This window comes from Cupressus sempervirens, chromosome 9 (genome assembly GCF_028749045.1).
Source record: "Cupressus sempervirens isolate cs-2001-9-10 chromosome 9, ASM2874904v1, whole genome shotgun sequence".
In the NCBI taxonomy this organism is placed as follows: Eukaryota; Viridiplantae; Streptophyta; class Pinopsida; order Cupressales; family Cupressaceae; genus Cupressus; species Cupressus sempervirens.
In genome coordinates this window covers 310674419-310694799 of record NC_143126.1, presented here as the reverse complement: position 1 = coordinate 310694799, position 20381 = coordinate 310674419, and the positions used below count along the sequence as shown (strand labels likewise).

At 34.0% G+C, this 20381-nt stretch overlaps 1 protein-coding gene across 3 annotated transcripts in view; it reads right to left on the bottom strand.

The window, feature by feature from the left end:
• The window catches only part of LOC149538629 (putative ABC transporter C family member 15), a 197981-nt gene extending 188408 nt beyond the window's left edge, over positions 1-9573 (bottom strand). Inside the window, exon 1 of one of the 3 annotated variants that reach the window (XM_089799941.1) lies at positions 9029-9573. The gene's annotated coding sequence lies outside the window, so the exon portion shown is untranslated. The remainder of the gene's footprint in view (positions 1-9028) is intronic. The other 2 variants (XM_089799940.1, XM_089799943.1) reach the window with 2 other exon arrangements.
• Positions 9574-20381: the final 10808 nt, after the last annotated feature.

Genomic DNA, 20381 nt, shown 5'->3' with positions numbered 1-20381 from the left:
GAGAGAACCTCATCAAGGAGAAGCATAGTGGAGAATTGGTTGGACATTTTGGCAGAGATAAAACTATAACTTTGGTTACTGAAAATTATTACTGGCCACAATTACAACAAGATGTGACGAAGTTTGTACAAAGTTGCCGAGTATGTCAGGTGGCAAAAGAAGTGAAGCAGAATACAGGGTTCTATCAGCCATTACCTATACCAAAGAAGCTGTGGGAGGATGTCAACATGGATTTTGTTCTTGGATTACTGAGGACACAGCGCGGGCGTGATTCTATTTTTGTGGTGGTTGAGGTTTTCAAATATGGCACATTTTATTCCTTGCAAGAAGACTAGTGATGTTGTTCATATAGCAGAGTTATTTTTCAGAGAAGTGGTAAGATTACATGGTCTGCCAAAGAGTATAGTTTCAGATAGAGATACCAAATTTGTTGGGTATTTCTGGCGTACATTGTGGAAGAAGTTGAAGACAGGTTTGAAGTTCAGTTCATCACATCATCCACAGACTGATGGGCAGACAGAAGTTGTGAATCGCAGTTTGGGAAACTTGTTGAGATGCTTGGTTGGAGATAAACCATAAGGATGGGATATGATTTTACCACATGCAGAATTTGTATATAATAATTATGTCAATAGGAGTACTGGTAAATCACCCTTCTAGATTGTATATGGGAGTAGTCCCAGGAATGTTTCTGAATTGAGGAAGTTGGATAAGGGAGAGATAAGTAGTGCTGAAGCAGAAGATTTTGTTGAACATTTGAAGCACATCCATGAGGAGGTGAGAAAGCACATCATAAAGATGAATACACAGTATAAGGCAAAGGCAGATGTGAAAAGGAGATATAAAGAATTTCAGATTGGAGATGAAGTCATGGTTCATTTGAGAAAGGAGCGTTTTCCAATAGGTACATATAATAAGCTAAAGATGAAGTTTGGACTGTACAAGATAGTGAAGAGGCATGATTCTGAAAATGCGTATGAAGTGGAGTTGCTTGTTGAATTCAATATTTCACCAGTATTTAATATTTCAAATTTGACAGAGTATTATGAAGGAGGTGATGGAGATGAAGTTGCAGAAGCGCAGTGGAGCATTCCAACAACTAGTTCGGCTACCAAGGAGATTGAGGAGATACTAGACAGTCGTATTGGAAAAAGTACCAGAAACAGAACTTATGAGGAATATCTGGTCAAATGGAAAGGGAGACCAATTGAGAATTCATCATGGCTAGCAAAGGAGGAGGTCAATCATCTTGGTTTTCCTCTAAACACCTGAGACGTGACAGGGTCACTTCTCAAATTTATCCCAGGTGTCTGATGCAGGAGCATCCTGGGTGTAAGGGCAATCTTGCATCACCCCAAAAAAAAATTTATTTTCAGCCCTTTTTATTTTAATAAGGACTAGTAGACAAGGTGGTTACTATTTTTAGTAAGTTTGTCATACAAGCTTGAAATGTTCCCATTTTCTACATGAAGGTTCATTTTAAAGTTGTAAGCCTACCATAAAAATCTCATTGCTCAAGCATTAGTATCAAAGAAGTTATTGCAGATTTTCGGTGGAAAAATTTGCAGAAAAACCTTCAGGCTCACCATTGGATACCTTAGAGTGCCCAGAGGAGGTTTGAAAACTCGACGGAAGGGCGCTAGTGCAATTCCAAGCTTATAGATCAGGAGTTGGCGTTTCCAAAAAGTGGTTATAAAAGCCAATCAGAGCAACAATTCGTGAGCTATGGCTTTCGAAAGTTGGGCTACCGAAATTTTTAAAATAATTTGTCAAAGATGTATTTGGCCGACTCTATGTGTATTGTTAGGGTCTATCGGCCCTAGATATTAAGTTTAAGCATCTAGAAACTTCTCAGACGACATAAAACTGCCTATTTAAGAAAGGCCCGAAGATTGTCTAGGGGAGCTCTGGGGATAGTTCGAAGCACTGTCTTGTAGATTTCTATAATGAAGGCGCCCATTTGGGTTAGCATATTGTAATTGAGAATTTTGTAATTCCACATTTGCGGCAATATTAAGAAGTTCATATTTTGTTTCTCGCATTTGCTGTTGTTTCTTTGTTTTTTTTTATGAGTTTATGGTATTAAAGGGAGTCCCCTGCATCAGATTGTCACTTGTAAAAGTTATTGGAAGGTGATGATCTTTCAATAAACTTAATCTTCTATTATGATAGACATCTTATGATGTATGAGACAGATCATGATATATTATAACTTGCATGGTGAATTAAGTTCCTTAAATAGACTATGGCCTTCTCTTGTGATGGACTTCATCTCTTGTGATGGACCTCTTATGATGTCTAAACAGATCATAATGGATGATAACTTACATGGTGGATTGAGTTCCTTAAATAGACCATGGTCTTCTATTGTAATGGACATCTTATGATGTCTAGATAGATCACAATAGATGATAACTTGCATGGTGGATTAAGTTCCTTAAACAAACCATGGCCTTCTATTGTGATGGACATCTCATGACGTCTGAGAGAGATCATGATAGATTATATCAAAATGATGGATATCTCCTGATCAAAGATATTCTTCAAAATTTTCATTCCTAATATTACATTGGTGTAATATCTATTCATGTGTTAATCCTTCTTAAGCTAAGAGGGAGTGTTAATGTTATAGTTTGGTCAGATAAACATTAAGTATGAATATAAATGAAATATAAATATATATAACTCTTTGTTATTTATATAAAATTATATGAATTTATATTTATAGAAATTTTATATATATATATATATATCTTATTAAATGTCAAATTGTAATACCATCGACCAAGTAAGACATGGAAATGAAATTCAAATAAAATAGAAGAGACATAAATTGCATGGTCAACCCATTGAGAGGCATTGTGACTTGTATTGCCATGGCGGCACATTGGTCAAATGCATTGTTGCGTCCCTACAGCCTGATCCCATGTCACACCTGCTGTGGATTACGTGGAAAGTCACGTCCAAACTGCAATCAGTTAAGGATGCAAAACAGTGTAGCTAAGATTAATCAGCAACTACGGTCGCTTCTTTTGACAAGGAAGACAAGTCACTGCATGGACATGACTCCCACGTAGGAGACATGTCCATTCATGGACAGGTCTCCCACCCCTTCTAACCACTATTTAATGATGCAAGTCGAAATGTCTGCAAACAACAATGAACGCGTTGAATACAAAAGTCTTCTGCATTGTTTGCTTAGACAGTGCTCATTAATCAGTCAAACTATATACAAAAATGTGAGACAATTAAGTTATTGTGAATTCATTAATGATTATATAAATCTGATCTAATAAATTTTAACATATTGAAGAGCTAAGTGGTAAAAATATGAAACTAACATGGGTGAAGGGGTATAACCCCCAACCATTAAAGGTATAAGAACAAAGGGTTGGGGATCGAACAGATCAAAAAAAGAAACACAGTAGCATGGAAGAATCAGAAATCAAATATATAACAGCAGAAAAGGAATATACAACATCCATTTCATATCAGCATCAAAAAGCATCAAGAGAGATCAATCAAGTAGAAATCTGAATAAATAAATACTATTCAGCAAACCATCTTTATGAATCATAGGAGTGTTTGGGTCTGGCACATAATGCATACATCAGGATCTTATTGCTTTGCTAAATCAAAATAGAGATTGATGTAATTAACATACTATCATGCCCAGATAAGTGTGTGTATGATAGATGCAACACTTTCTATAGAACTCCAACCAACCAGTCATTCCATTACAGAGGAGAGATAAGGAACATATAAGGAAGGTAGGTAGTTGAAGATCCATCTAGGTTAAGTAGGAGGTTGAATGTGTTAGCATGAATGTTGAGTATGTTCTTATAAGGGGGAGACTGTTCACAAGTTGAGGGGATGGTTGAGTGGTTGGCACTTGGATTGATTGCTTATGTGTTGCATTCATGACTTGGTGTGTCATTGATGTCAACATATCTGTACTCTGGTATATGACAGATAGAGTTACAGTATATTGCAGTGGCAGATTTGTTCAGTGAGGATACAGTATGATGAGTTAAGCAGGATTACATTTGTATTCAAGGATGTGTCTAGATGCTACATCTATGTTCGCTGAACGTTATTTGAAGGATTGCAAGAGTTACACTTGGATATGTGAAGACTGGTCACAGGGCAGTACGTACACAGGAAACAGTTTACTGGTAAATCAATTGTATATGTTAAGCAAGAAGGATTTTAGTTGAGTAAACTTGGATAGTGATTGAACCAGAGTAACGAGAATCGCGCTGAAATCGCGTGAATCGCCGATTCAGCGATCAGATTCATGCACCTCAATTTTTTTGGAGTCAGAAATCGTGATCGGCGATTTCATCGGGTGAATCGCCTGAATCGCATGTATCGGCGATTCACTCAAAAAATCGCCTGAATCGCCATTAGAAATCGCCAAAAATCGGCTGGCAACAGCATGCATGTTTAGTTGGAAATAATAAAAAAATCACTTATGTTTTTTGCTTTCTTTTTTACCTTTCCTCTTTGTTATAACCCTAAAGGGCCTTCTAATTGTTAAGCATGACTAGAAGAGAGGAGAAGAGAAAAGAAGAACCATAGGATATAAAAAAAAAAAAAAAAAAAAACGACGACAAATAAAAAATGTTTAGAATGCATAACGGATGATGCCCAAGGGAAGGGAAAGACATAATCAGGTAGTAAAACATCAGCGGTTCCCAAAAAGAGTGTGGGATCAGAAGAAAATCACAAAAACACTATGTTCCATATAGTTTTGTGTGGGTTTCAGAGTGCAAATTTGGTTTTGGCGACGGGGGCGCTGCCCCTTGACCCCGCCCTGTATCACGAGCCCCAGGACCCCGCGAGGGCGCTGCCCCTCGACCCTGCTGGGGGCGTTGCCCCCTAGACCCCCAGTCGCTGCGGTTATTAGTCGTGGGAAGTCTCACCAGTTGATGAGACCTGAAGTTGTTGCAGGCATGGAGTGTCTGTGGTAGAGAGAACAATAGAGCAAGCCTTTCGAGAGGGGTGATATGCTTTGAAGCACTTGGAGTAGGTGTTGGATGTGAAGCTATCTTATAAAAACTCTTTACCCCATGTGGTAAACACAAACTTCCATGTTTATATATGTTAAGTTTCAACTTCTATTTGATGATGTTATAGTGTGTTTAAGTTATATTCAATAAAGGGTGCATGAAATAAGTCTTAAATTGTTAAAATCTCTACATTTAAAGGGTTTTTTCAAATTTGCCGATTCATCGCCGATTCACCGGCGATTCACCCCCGATTCACGATTCGATTCGGCTGTGCCGATTCTGATACGATTCCGATTCTCGTTACTTTGGATTGAACACATGTTCATGATAATACATTCAAGATAGAAGATTCTAGAGATTATTTTGTGTAGGTTATTGAAGAGTAACGTGTGATATATTCACTGTCAGCCAACTTTTTGGTTGTATTCTTTTGGGATGTGTAAATGTAATGTAACATGTATTGTAATATCTTAATGAGGTCCTCTACTAGTCATTGTACATTGGGGAAGCCTCAAGGCCAACTCAATTACTTATTAGGACAAGGTATAAAGGAAAGGTTGTTTCCTTGATTGTATGTGTCATATTGTGTTAAAATTGATGTATTGATGCTAAGGATGCAAATTTGATCAAAGAAGAGCAGAAGATGATGATGAGATTGTGTTGAGAACTTCAAAGGAATTATATTCGCAAAGAAGTTGTTGTATTGGTCAGTTCACACTTGGATATGTTATCCAAGAGATATTTTTTGTGTAACAGTTCTGAAGCAATTTGGACAGTGGTTTCACTTGTCTTCTTCTCAGCTCCTCACAGGGTTGGAACAGCTTCTAAAAGGGTTAGAATCTTCTAATAGGGATTCAAAGTCTCCAATCAGGCACTTACATGTACTGATTGTATGTAATTAGCTCCTAACAATGTCATATCCTCTTACAAGGAACTTTTATATTAGTACATCCTCTTGTGGGCCTCATTCCTAGAGGTTTTTCCCTCTGATCAGGGGTTTCCCTAGTTAACAAATCTTTGTGTTACTGTACATTTTTCATATCATATGGTTGTTGCATATATTGGTTATTAGAATTGGATTTTATAAGGTTAATTTAAGTTTTAGTAGGCACACAACTGATTCACCCACCCCCTCCCCTCCCCCGCCCTCACTCTCAGTTGTGTTGGTGGACTTTACTTTCTAACAGAATGATGGATGTGCTTTTGTACCACTGACCTGATGAGGCAAGCCGGACGCAATATGGGTTGTACTTTCCGCCCCTAAACTTGTTGAATAGGCTCAAAGCTTTCCTTGTATGATCTCTCATGGGTGCTCTATAATGGCAATGAATGGTTTGGATGTAAATTCAAAGGCATCTATTCAATAACTTGAAAACTGTAACTTTATATATACATGGTTGAATTTTATGTTTATTTATTTTCCACGTTGTCGATTTGGAATAGGAATCCGATTCAAGCATGTGAATTGGAATCCAATTCGGGCACATGAATCTATGGATTCATGGAAAAAATAATCCCATTATGATTCGTAAGGATTCGTGTGTGTGTGTGTGTGTGCATATATACATGTGTGTGCATTATATATACAAAAAAATAAGAGAAATATACATAATTCTATAATTGAATCATTTCATAGTATGAATCTATGAATCTAGTATACTTGATCATTGATCTATTTTCACGATTATAAAGAAATTACTGAATTACTGAATAACAAAATGAAATTATGAAAATTCAAAATATAGATCATTAGACTTTAAAGTTTATAACATGATTCACTCATAAAAGAGTCAAGACTAAACTTTTCCATTTCAATTTAGGAGTAAAAAAACATTAAAAAATCATTTTTAATGAAGTTGGACCCACTTACAAACCTTTTGGCCTATAGATCCTCGCGGATTTGTGTTGGATCCTCGAGGATTCACGTAGATCCTCACAAGATTCATGTCAATCTGAGCAAGATCCATGTTTTTACCCTATGGACCCAAACGGCTCCACAAGCCATCCGGATCTAGCCTCCAGGGTACGAATCGGGCAACTAAGTTTATTTTATGATACTAACCTAGTTATAAACCTAAGATTAAGATACTAATTCAACCATACATATTTCCAAGCATCATTCTGTTAAGTTTTGAGTCTAGAGACAGAGATGATAAACAGTAATAAGAGTAACTAGAAATGAAAACAAGAGACAAAAATTTTCCCTGGGAAACCCTTCAGATTCAATGGGAAAAATCCAGCAACACAACAAAAGATTTATTTTATTGATCATGAAATGTTCCAAAGTACATGGCTTTCTACTTGATTAATTACAATACACCAAGCAATAATTTAAATAGATTGCATTTAGACTCTTCGACTTACACATGAAGGACTATTCAAATTTTAATACAAGACCCTTCATATTTCTATACGCATGACGTACGACACATGTCATTTTACATATTATCATCTTTAAATATTGTCACAAATATCTCTTTCAGCTAAAGATGACCATAATGGTCATCCCAAACAGATTTCTATCAGAGATAAAGATTTCTATCGCAGCAACAAACTTCAACACATTCAAACACTAACTAGGCAAAGTTTGGCAAATGTAGTGAAGTCCCAATAGGGAACATTACACAGAATCTCATACCTGTATTTGTACACGTACCCAAACTGGCAACTTAGTCTGAACATTATATTTTGTTGTTCACTATTAGAGTAAGTTTTACATGGGTAGTTTTAACTTTTAGCATTTACTTTATTATTTACTTAGTTCCACATAGTTTTCAAACAATTGGATCGGGAACCAAGAGGACAATTTTCTGGGATGGGCCTAACAAGGGCCTAAGTTTGAGGACAGCCAAAGGGGTGGCACAAATACATATAGTACTTAAAATACTAGTTATGATAAGATGTGTAAGGAATAAGAATTGTAAATGAAACTTTGGCATACTGCATAAAATTTGAACTAAAAAATATTATAAACGTGACAATTATTGCATTGAAATTATAAGATGTGTAAGGAATAAGAATTGTAAATGAAACTTTGGCATACTGCATAAAATTTGAACTAAAAAATATTATAAACGTGACAATTATTGCATTGAAATTTCAACATAACAATGGTGGAAAATTTGAGAACTTTAGGAGCGAACCCTGAATAAATTTAATAATTGCAAAAGAAAGTCTAGCCTACAAAGTGCAGTTTGAACAAATAAACATACAATGCATGGCAACGGTTGTATTAACAATAACAGTAACAATGATTAGTGGAGATTTGGAATGAAGGGGTATTATCCCTTATGGGGCTTCCGGACAAAGCCCCCAATAGGTCAAGGGGCAACACCCAATTGCCGCCATCACAGTCAAGGGGCAGCACCGGGTTAACGGACAACACCTCTAAGAAGATCCCATCAAACACAACCAAGGCCTTCAAAACCTGTCGAACCTTTATTGTAAATGTTGTTTTTTTTTACCAATTTATAATCATAGGACCTCCGAAACCTCACAAGCACCTTCATTACAAATGTTATTTTCATAATTTTATCTTTTTATTGGTTTTTCGTTGGAATTCTATGAGAGACTCTTAGGCGTCCCGAGACAGTCCTAAAAATCCTGATGGCATCCCGGCAGTGATGGTGGGACAGTGGCGGGACATCCCCGCGCCCCCCATTCTGAAGAAATCCCATCCCCGAAACACCAGACTTTTGGTGGGGTAGAAGGGCCAATGCATTCCCATGGAACAATAATTGTCTACAAAATTTAAAAATTTAAAAGTTTGCATATTTCGTAAAAATTGAAAAGGGGACTTTACAAAGAACTGATCCAAAAAGGTAGAATAGTCTGAACAACGTAGCAAGAAAGCACTGATTAAAACTGTCAAGAAAAAGGCAACAAAGAGTCCCACAACCCAGAATACCACAGGCTATACTTCAACCTTCACATTTTTTTAACAAAGCAAATCCCAAAAAGCTTAAAAGAAGAGAAATGTTTGCTCTTCAAAACCTGCGTATGAAGAGACAATTTACCTTATAGATGTTTCGTACCCTATTAGACTTCAACTCAACATGTATAAGCAACACACTGCAATCCAAACAACATTGATTGAAAACTGAACTCACAGTTTTTTCAACGCAACTCCTTCTTAAAATTATTCATTGCTTGAGAGATTTCTTTTGCCTATGGAGATAGAAATAATTCAGTTGTCGAGGTCTACCAAGATATTTGCCCGCTAAAGAACGAGTCAATAGAGCAAGACAACTAACGAGCGCAAAACTTCTATGTCAAAGGTCCAAGGAATTGTAATTTGATTTCAATTTTTAGTCTTAAACTCATTTTCTAAGTGAATCCTCGGCCAAGAAATTCGAAGTTCACCAAGAAAGCTCCCCCGCATGCGGCATTACATCTTGAAAATATCGACAATCGTCTTTTGCCGTTAAACGTTGATAAAATGTCGGATATTAAGAAGAGCCTACAGAATTTTATGCGCATCGCACTCAAAATGGGACAACAACAGCAAGAACAAAAACTTTGGGGAGTGCGAATGGAAAAACAGTCAATGTTATCTCCTTTTTCAAAAAAAATCAATATAATTCAGAGAATCCCTTCCGGCCTTCGAGATTCTGAAATTTAAAACCTTTAATTTTGAAACAGAGATAATTATCTAATGGGAACGTCTCTGTCAATTAACTCTCCCTCCAAATATCAGAAACAAATGAAAATATAGGAGAAATTTAAAAGAGCCGGCTATTTTTGTCTGAAAATTTCAGAGAGAAATAAGAATGCAGTTGAATTTTTTTAGAATCATCTTATATAGGGTAGAACCTTAACTTTGCGCTTCTCAAAATTTTATGTGAAAATTTCAAATCATTCTCATTTTTTTATAGTAGCTTACTTGGCAAGTCTCCTTATAACTAAGGTCTGAGAGCCACATCATCAAATATGATGCCACATCATTATGCTTTTTGTCAAAGTATTTAAAACAATTCAAAAAAAAAGTGAGACCAATCATAATGCATTGGAGACCCCCATACTTGTGCAGCTGATGTGACATCACACTATTGATTGTTTTTTGGGAAAAAGGACACTTTTCATTCACTTAAAGGTAATCATCATTAACAAAAACCACTTTAAAGTCACATCCATTGGTACAATCTTGTCAAAAATGTTGGATATTAAATCAACAAGTGTGGGTATTAAGTTAACAACTATTGTCACAACTATTGGAACGCACTCAAGTTCTGCGTCCTCTCCCCTATGAAAATTTTTCAAGAGAATCGTCCATATTCGATTAATGGTGTAAATGCTCGGTCCCTTTGGCAAGTGGGATAGGAATATAGGAATAGGACTTATTTGGGGAATAGACAATTGGAATATTTGGTTCACCAGAATCTGATAGGGAATATGTATAATCTTTGTTTGATTGTGCAAAAGTGGAATTCGAATAAGATTATTTTTAATCGTCATTTAATATTTCTTCATTATACAATTGAATGAGTTGGATTTTTTTTTTTTTAGATTTGTTTTAATTTTTTCAATTTTTAGAGTGAAGTTAAATTATGGGATTTTATTTTTTTAAATTAGACACAATCAATTGAAATAGTAATAAAACTAGTTTAATTTATTCATTATTTTAATAGAATTAGTCAACACAATACAATCAGAAACTAGTTCCAAACAACAAAATAGTCAAATCATTATTAAATATGTCCATCATTTCTATTCAAAATCATAAAACAAATTACAATGTACAATAGTTGCTTTAACTTTTAACTGCATTTATGCATATGGTCCCAAAAGGCTAGTAAGATTGAAACAATTATAATTCTCAGCACGCCTCGAAGAAACAAGTTTTCACTCTCTCAGACGCTACACAACTTGCAATCAGTACTTTCATGTGCTACAGATTTAGCTATGGTAGATGTGGGTGGGACATTATCGACCCACTGAAAAAAATTACAACCACTATCCCCTTGCAATATGAAATCTAAATTAGTACTATCCACAACAATTAGTTGATACAAAAAAATGTAAACATACAACAAAAAATAGTAATAATCTTTCTTCCATTTAGACAACAAAAGAATTTACATTCTGGATTATTTGTTGTGTGTGAGGTCTTCAGTACTACATGGCCAGTGCCACACTCACACATTGGCAAATTTAAATCCATCAACCCTATATAAAATATGAATAAATACAAATAAAATGAAACATTCAATTAGCAAGATAATAAAATGATAATGTCCTCAACTAAATCTTGTATATGATCATTTGAACTTTTTCTAGTCACATTTTAGAACTCAAAGTTGAATCAAAAAAAATCTCAAAATTGAGCACAAACATATCAAAAAAAACTATTTCAACCAAGACAAATAATGAAAGTAGCCTAGCACCATACTATTTCATGGGCTATGTTCTATGTTTGTGCTTTTAATGGGTCAGTTGGATCCTATTGTCTATGGTTTTAATGGATCTGATTTTGAGAGTGTGTTATAGTTTAGTAGTAAGTACTCTAGCCTTTGATGTTGTTCTGATTTCAGTCATGCATGTTTGGTTTTAATGGATTTGATTTCGAGAGTGTGTTATAGTTTAGTAGTAAATACTCTAGGCTTTGGTCCTGTTCTGATTCTAATAGGTGTTGAGATGAAATCTATTGTTTGTCTCTAATTATTTCAAGCATTTCATTTTACAATTTTGATCACTAATGTAAGCTACAAGTTAGTGTTGTTCAGATTCTACAGGGTATGGTTGGAATTGGAATAGATATTGGGAGAACTACTTCTAGATGTATGAACTGCGTATTTTGGTCACGGTTGTAAGATTAAATAACAGTTTTAACTTTCACATTACTGAGAGAGAGATTTTCTTCTTGTGTCAAACAAGATTAAGGAAAGCTTGAAATTTCTTAATAGTAAGGTCTGAATAGATAATTGATTCATATGTTGTTCATTGTTAATGCCCTAAATTGCAAGATGAAAAAATATACCTATCGTGCCCTAAATTGCAAAATGAAACAATTGAAGTGAGAGTTGGTCAAGGTTTCCTACGTTTTCCTTTTAAATTTCTTGTTGAAACATAAACTATTGAGCTAGAGATGACTATATTTAAACTTTAAAAGGAGAAAAAAATAAGGGAGAATTTAGCCGATAAGTGTGCTAAAATTTCATGTAGAGGACAGAAAATTCCAAACAGCAGAAATTGTTGATAAGTTTATTGAAATTTCATGCGGCAGAAGAAAATTGCAAACAAACTTCCATTAGATTTCAAGCAACTGAAGCTACTCATAGGGTCCCACCCTCCTTAAAAAAAGGCATGGAATTTTTTCATACAACAAAACAATATCCCACCCTCCCAAAATCAATGCTATGACTCCCATACAAGTCAATACAACAAAGCAATTTATAGAATATAGTGTCTATGTTCTCTAGTAGTTGGAAATTGAGGACTAGCTAGCAAAAATGATGGACTTTTGGTTTTACCGTGTCTATCTATATTTCAGCAGGCATCATCAGAAAGGCACCCCTCTTTATGGAATCCATGCTATTTTCCAGTCAGAGTCAAAGGAATAGATCAACAATAAAGATAATCAATATTAGAAGCAATAGAAAATATTGGCCATTATACTGGCCCCAAAAATACATAAAGTCCATCCAGTGAGAGGAGAAATGATATCTAAGTTTGAACAATCTAGTTTAATACAATACACCTAATAAAGTTGTTGCATAATCTGAAAGATTAAATAAAAATATCATAGTGTTCTACTATTGAGATGCCTTTACAATTCAAGCATAAATGTGAGTTCATTTGTAGTGTTGTTCTGATTGTATAGAGTAAGCTACAAGGTACTACTATAAGCTACAAGTTAGTGTTGTTGTTGTGTTTTTGGACAATGGACAATGCCATACATATGTTCAACATCTACATAAATAAAGCCATTTGATTTCATAGTGTGTCATAGTAGTTTGACACAACTATTACAATATTAAAATGACATGAAACATAAATAGATTTCAAAAATAAATTACAATATCCTATTTGGATCAGCAGTTCAATACAAAAGTATGACACCATCTTTCAGCTTGAAAGAAAAAAAAATGGACATTTAAATGTTTGTTTCAAATAAAACCATTACAATCCTCCAAATTTATATCTAATATAATCTTCCCTCGTTGAGTCATCCATCTCTAAGAACCAAATAGCTCTTGTTGGTTCTTGCATAAAATTATCAGATGCGATAGTTATAGTCTCTCAACTGATTTCAAGGATGGCTTTCAAGGCAGCAAACAAATTTGTAGCTTCTTTCTTAGTATCCTCTTTATCAAATTTAATGATGTGTGACTTAGTGATTCTCTCTCATATCTCATGGATTCTTTCAGATATTATATCCAAAGAAACAACCATGCTTGCCTTCCTCCTTTTTGGCCTCCTTATCATTGGTGTGGAAGGATTGTTTCTAGTGAATGTAGTGGACTGATTTGAGTGAAGGTAATCTTCATCTAAATCATCAGTAACATTCAGAGGCGTATTAATTTCCTCATCATCATCCAAATCAACAGCCTCATCAAAGAGGTTACCATCTTCAGCATTTTGCATCATTGCAGCTACATTTCCTTCCACCATTTCATTTCCCACAATGACTGCTAGATCATTAAAATAGGTGAATGGCTGCCTCCTATACACTTTTGCAATCTTGAATGCTTTTCTCTACACATTGGAAAAATTAAATAAGTAGATATTTGTTTGAAATTATAATAGGACATGACTTTGAAGAGGACATTACCTTCAAATGTTCATCCCATACGTTGTCCTCGACATCCATGCACTGAGTTGTCTCATTCTAAGAAAATCCACTTGTATTTCACAGCTCTTTCATTACTCTATACACCGACTTCCACATTTTCAACTTATTTTTAAAGTTATATCTTCCAAGATTCAACTTTAACTCTTGATTAAATATCCTCTCTATCATTGTCCATGTTTCTTTCCTAAAACCCACTTCACCTTTCCTTCCTAGAGTAACTTGCTCAAGGAGAAAATCTAGAAGTTTCCGCTCCATCTCTCTTGTCCATACCACTTTTGGACTTCTAGAAGAACTAGCAATGGGGGTAGCAATGGGGGGCATATGAACATCCTCATGTATGCTCATCAATAGATTAGTGAAAAACATTTTCACCTTTGAGATAAGCAGCTATTATATTGTTGCAAAATATGCAATAAGTAATGAGTTGTTAGTAATAATGAGTTAGTGTGTGTGGAGACCCATTGACATAACAATATTTGTGATTCAAAATTCATAAATCATGGTTTTAAATCACTTAATTGGCAGATTTAAAGCATAACAATAATTCTGATTTGTAATTCATAAATCACAGTTGTAAATCACTCAATCAATAATTTAAAAGCATAACAGTAATTATGATTTGTAATTCATAAATCACAGTTTTAAATCACTCAATCGGCAATCTAAAAGCATAATAGTAATTTTGATTTGCAATTCATAAATCATAGTTTTTAATCACTTAATCAACAATTTTAAAGCATAACAATAATTCAGATTTCCAATTCATAATATGAGTGTTAATGAATCAATAGTCAATACAAAGTGTTAATTCGAGTATTGTAGTTGTTCAAAAGTGAGTTAAAAAGTGTAAATGCGAGTAAAAAGAACAATTAATGTTGAGATCTATAGTCCTCCCACATCTATTGTGTTATTTCATCTCAAAAAATTTCCAAATCATCTCCATCTTGTTGAGTCAGCCCATAAGTTTCAAGAATTGACACATTTATCCCATCACGATCATCATCCTCTTTAATTTCCATATCAGGTGGAACACCATCCTCTATCATAATGAAATTGTGTAGTATGCAACATGCTAACATGATCTTTGTTTGACTCATGATACTGTAGAATGTCACATGCCTCAAGATAGGAAAGCGTTGCTTCAAAATACCAAATGTGCACTCAATCACATTCCTAAGAGAGGAGTGTCGATGGTTAAATAACTCATGCACACTATTGGTTGGGTTTGCTCTGGAAAACTCTTTTAGGTGGTACTATGTACACCAATAAGGTGCAAGAAATCCAGGAACATTTGGATAGCCAACATCAACTAAATAGAATTTTCCTATACAAAGGAAAAATAATATTATAGATTGGAAATAGCATAAAAACTATGGTTGACAATAATGACTATATAATCATAAAATTATGATTTAATATACCTAGGGGAACTAATGGTGGATATACTCTTTATAGAACCACAACAAGAACACGACTATTTGCAACTAACCCTTCCCAACCAGCAAGAAAATATTGAAACTTGTAGTCAAACAAACAAACACCCATTACATTTTGTGATACGTGGCCTTTTCTATCACGATATTTTGCATGGTTGTCCACATCAACAGTAACTGGTATATGGGTTCCATCAATTGCTCCAATATAGTCCTGGTGTAAGAAATATTATTGTCATATACGTAGCAATAGACTCAAGCAACAAAATACATGAAAATCTGAGATTTACCTTGAAGTATGGATCAAAATGGTCCTTCCTAATAATTTATAGAGGATTATTTGGAGAAGGGGGCAAAAAGTAATTGGTATGGAGCGATATGATAGCCTTCAAGACCTTGTGGAAGTAGTGACTCACTATCTCTCTTCAGTGACCAAAGTTATGGCAAATCTTATGATTCCTTATATTGTGGCCAAGAGTATGTAGGAACATAACTAGTTGTTCTTCCAATTTCATGTTTATCGTATCTTTAATGCTTCCTTTCTCCCTTAGAATATTGGTAAGTTTGAAGAATGCTCCTCTAGTCATGTGTATTTGGTCGTGACAATCCCTCTCATTGGAATATATAATATGTTTATAAAAAGGGCAAGCAACCCTTCTTCGCTTGTGCCTATGTCTTCTAGCATCTTTCGATGATGCTACTATGAATACTTCTTAGGCTACAAACAAAATAGAAAGTACATGCAAGAGCGTGATCTCCCTAACAATGCTTCTGTAAACTTGTATATCATTAGTAGGATCCATTGAATGCCCTATAACATTTTAATGGAGTTATTATTTCATATTCTCATATAATTTGTACGTGGTATTAAAAGCATTATTGCATAGTTATTACAAGGAAAAGAACAAATAAACTATCAATAATGTCAATTAGTTTCAGAATCAATTATGCTAGCCAATGAGTGTGAATATACATTTGGATACCATTCCAGTCATATGAGAACAAATACAACTTTCAAGAATCAATTTATCATCATTTTGATACTTCAACACCTTCTAGTTTGAGGCTTAGAAGTTGGGTTAAATTAGGAGATGACAAAGGAAGATGTAAATTCTATTTATCATAGTTATGATGGGAAATGGATTCCTGGAACAAGTGATACTTACCTTATTCTTATCAATACCATCTTCATAGACAAAGATGGGAAGACAAAGACAAGTTTCACTGGTTAGATGGGGAACAAGATTGCTTAAGCTCACTCCTATACATGCACATCTTGCTGGAAAAAAGAACAAGCTACATGGAGGTCAATTTTCTTGGGTAAGCTTCCCTTTTCTTTAGTTGTTTACTTGCTTTGCAAATTCTCTTTTGTTGATTTAGTATATATGTATTGCAAGTTAGTTTTTTCAAGAGTAGAAAACATGAATATACAACATCTACTGCATAGTTATGTGAAAATATATTTTGCATGCTCTCAGAAGTCAATAGATTGGGGAATAGTATAGGCATGTTGAGAAAATGCTACCACTTCTTACACATCATAGTCAATGGTAGTAGCTACTTGTATACAATTATGTAAATCCAACCTTTTGAATATAGTATGTGCAAATTTGGATTGCCCTATAGGAATAAATTGTATGTGGAGTATGCATATATTAGCTAGTAAGATAAACTACAAAGTGTGGATGAACAAAACTTTCTTTATTTTGTACCCTCTTTTAGTAATTTGTTTCATTTGAGTCTAATCATTATGTTAGGCAGTAAATTTGTAATTGATCCAATTAATGTTACCTAAACCCAATTCATGTGCCATGAGATCCCTATTGAATTCGTAGGAGATAGTGAGATGTACTAGTTTGATCATTTGTTTTATTAATCATTGGCCCATTTGATAAGATGGGTGATAGATCTATTATATACTCTCAAAAGTAGGAATTCTTTCCTCTGATATGCTTTTAACGAAAACCAATATCTTTCTTCTTAGGCATCTTCTTTTACCTTATACTTTTATCTACTTTTTGAGGGAATCTCAAGGTAATCAGTTGAATGAATTTGTTTTTGGTGTTGTTAATCTTAAGGCCACAAGCATGAGAGAGATTATTTCCTATTTTATTCCCTTTCCCACACCATCCTTTCACACTATCTAAAGAATGATATTAGTTTACATGATATTGTTGAATAATAATCTATGAGAGATTATTTCCTATTTTATTCCCTTTCCCACACCATCCTTTCACACTATCTAAAGAATGATATTAGTTTACATGATATTGTTGAATAATAATCTATACTTTTTTGTTACACTGCCCATTTCTCCCTTAATTGGTAATTATGGGGTAGACATTGATAGTTTTTTTCCCTTTTCTCTTTCTTCTTGTTAGGTTTAAGAAATAATTTGACATCCTTTCTAAAAAAAATCGTGTACAAAATAATTCTGCAACTTTTAAATTGTTTGAGATGTAGGTTTTTGTAAGCTCTTATGTTAGTTGAGAAAGGGACAGTGACATTAGTAACAATAGCTCTTCCTTTACATTCTTTGGAATCTCTCATCATAGATCCATAACTTCTCTATCACATGATTATGTTACACCAAGATTAAGTCATCTCAAGTTTCTATTAGATGATTGTTTGTAGTCGCATTGATGATGAATTCAAACTATTTTTCATTAATTAACAATTAATGGAAATGAACTTTTTTGTTCCATGAACAATACACAATATTTGTCAATCAAAGTTCCCTCCTAAAGTACACAAATGCTACCAACGAACAAGACTTATTTCCAAAATAGGATTTGATCTTTTGAAATTTTTCTCAAGGAGCCTATAAAAAATAACTATTAATGCTGACCCATTTCTTTGAACAAGTTTACTTGGACTTCGTAGTTCACAGTTAAACTGGTTACTTGTGAGGAATGATTCAAGTAATCATATACTTCTGAAAGTTGAGAAATCTTCTCCAATATTTATCAATATTCTGTGTTTATTTCTTGAAGTAAGGATTTATACGGATTGAACTCTACATACCACTTTCCCTATTCCCTTAAACTAAGAATTGAACCAGTTGAATTAGGAGCAATAATTTCAAAATAAGTAGACATGAAACCTGAAAGATATTCAATCTTTCTCAACATAGGGTTCCCAATATATTTGTGTCTTTTTAGATTTTAAACATCTTCCAATTTTTAAGAAATTTATACTATACAAATTGTCTACCCTATCCTTACAGTATTGAGTTTTAGAATACAAATAATCTTTGATTAGATAAATATCATCAATTTTGAGTAGGATTTTTAAGAATATAAATTGTTTTGGAAAGTATGGATTTACATTCTATTTAATTACCAGTAGGACCTCTCTCACTTTCGCGCAAGTAGAAATATCTAACATCTTTTTGTCGTTGCAGGTTACTGATAGTGGGAGGCAAAAGCACTATCTTGTTGCCAGCATTAGCAATTTTTCTGTTATCTGGAATTTCAAACAATTGAAAAATAGTAATTATGAGTGCTACAGAATGCAAGAGGGGCTAAAAAGTTGTTATTGCTATAAGATTGTTCCAAAAGATGAATCCATATGAAATTGCGGATATCATATGAAATTTGTTTAAGATTTTTTTTTCTTGCAATCCAAATCTAGAGGCAACAAAAACGTTATTGTGGTAGAGCTAAAAATAGAATTAGGGTTTGTTCTCTATTTTGAAAATCAGACATACACAAAAAAATAAAATTGTGGAACAAACTCCTATTTAAGATAAGCAATAAGAAATATCCTTGCAGTGTTTCTTAGGTGGAAATCTTTATAAGGTTCAGAGATGGGTTGTCACATATAGTATTAGAGCATGATCTGCCATCTTGATTCTATCATCCTAATGGACAAAATTTAAAGACTAGAAGTTGAAGAATATATTAGTTTATATTAAGATTAGCAAAATAGAAGAACATAAAATGTATGATCCCAATCAACAAGAAATACAATGAATTTTTGAAAATGATCAAGGATGAATTTAACTAATAAGTGTTAATTTAGAAATGTTTGATATCTTTGCCAAGTCAAAATTTTATCTTCCTTTGTTCATTGCTTGTATTTTTCGTGTTTAGTGATGTATTTAGTTTTAATTGTTATTTTACATTAAATTACAAATAATAATTATATTTTTTATGAATATAGGATTGCAAAAATGTGCTCCCTTCTTTTTTTGGAAATTGTTGAGCGAGAAATACTTTTTCAATAAAACTTAGTATGTGACTCACCATTTCCATTCCATCACTTTATAGTCTCGACTGATTGCTACGAAGTTTTTTTATGGAAGGGATTTTGGGGGTTGGATGGAATTTAGATCTAGGAGATCATTTAAATATGGAAGATCTTACAACAAAGACTCCATTGTACATAGTGAAAGACAACATAGAACAAATATGAGACTCTAATAAGCATTAACATAATATTTTTTCTACACTAGTGAAGGACTTATTTAGCGAAACCTCCTATATAATTTATTGATGCCCTTATCATCTATCGATCCCTCTCCCCTAATATACTCTTTTACCTCTTCAACATAAAAAAAGGGAAAACAAAACAATGTTCTGCTCTGAGATCAATCACAAGATCTCTTATTTCCCTCCCTATTCTATTAGTCTCTTGCTCATGAAATGAATGCAAAATCAACTATGTATAACTTGAATGGTTCCCTTACATGCTATTTCCATTGACAATTTCTATTTATGCTACAAAACCAAAATGTTGAAAAGTGTGAAGTTTGAAACCTGAGAGCCCAAACCAACTCCAAATGCATGACAAAATCACTTCCAGCAAATAGGGAAACATGTGTTGCAAATCTTGCATAAAAATAATAAGTGCTAATGAGGTAACAATAAATATTTAACTGTTTTGCATATAGAAATGTGCGTACCTCATGGGTTATATATTCTTTAGATACTTGTATATTGTATGAGTGTCATGCACCCATTAAAAGAGTAATATTTGTCCTTTTAAATAGTGACCTTATTTTGAGGAAGATACATAAATATGAAGGTGGAGATTAGCATCATTACCAACAACAATCAACATTACACACTGAATCAATAGATTAGAAAAAGATGAAATCAAAGGATAGTCATCGAAGTCAGCATCAATGCAATAGTTACATGT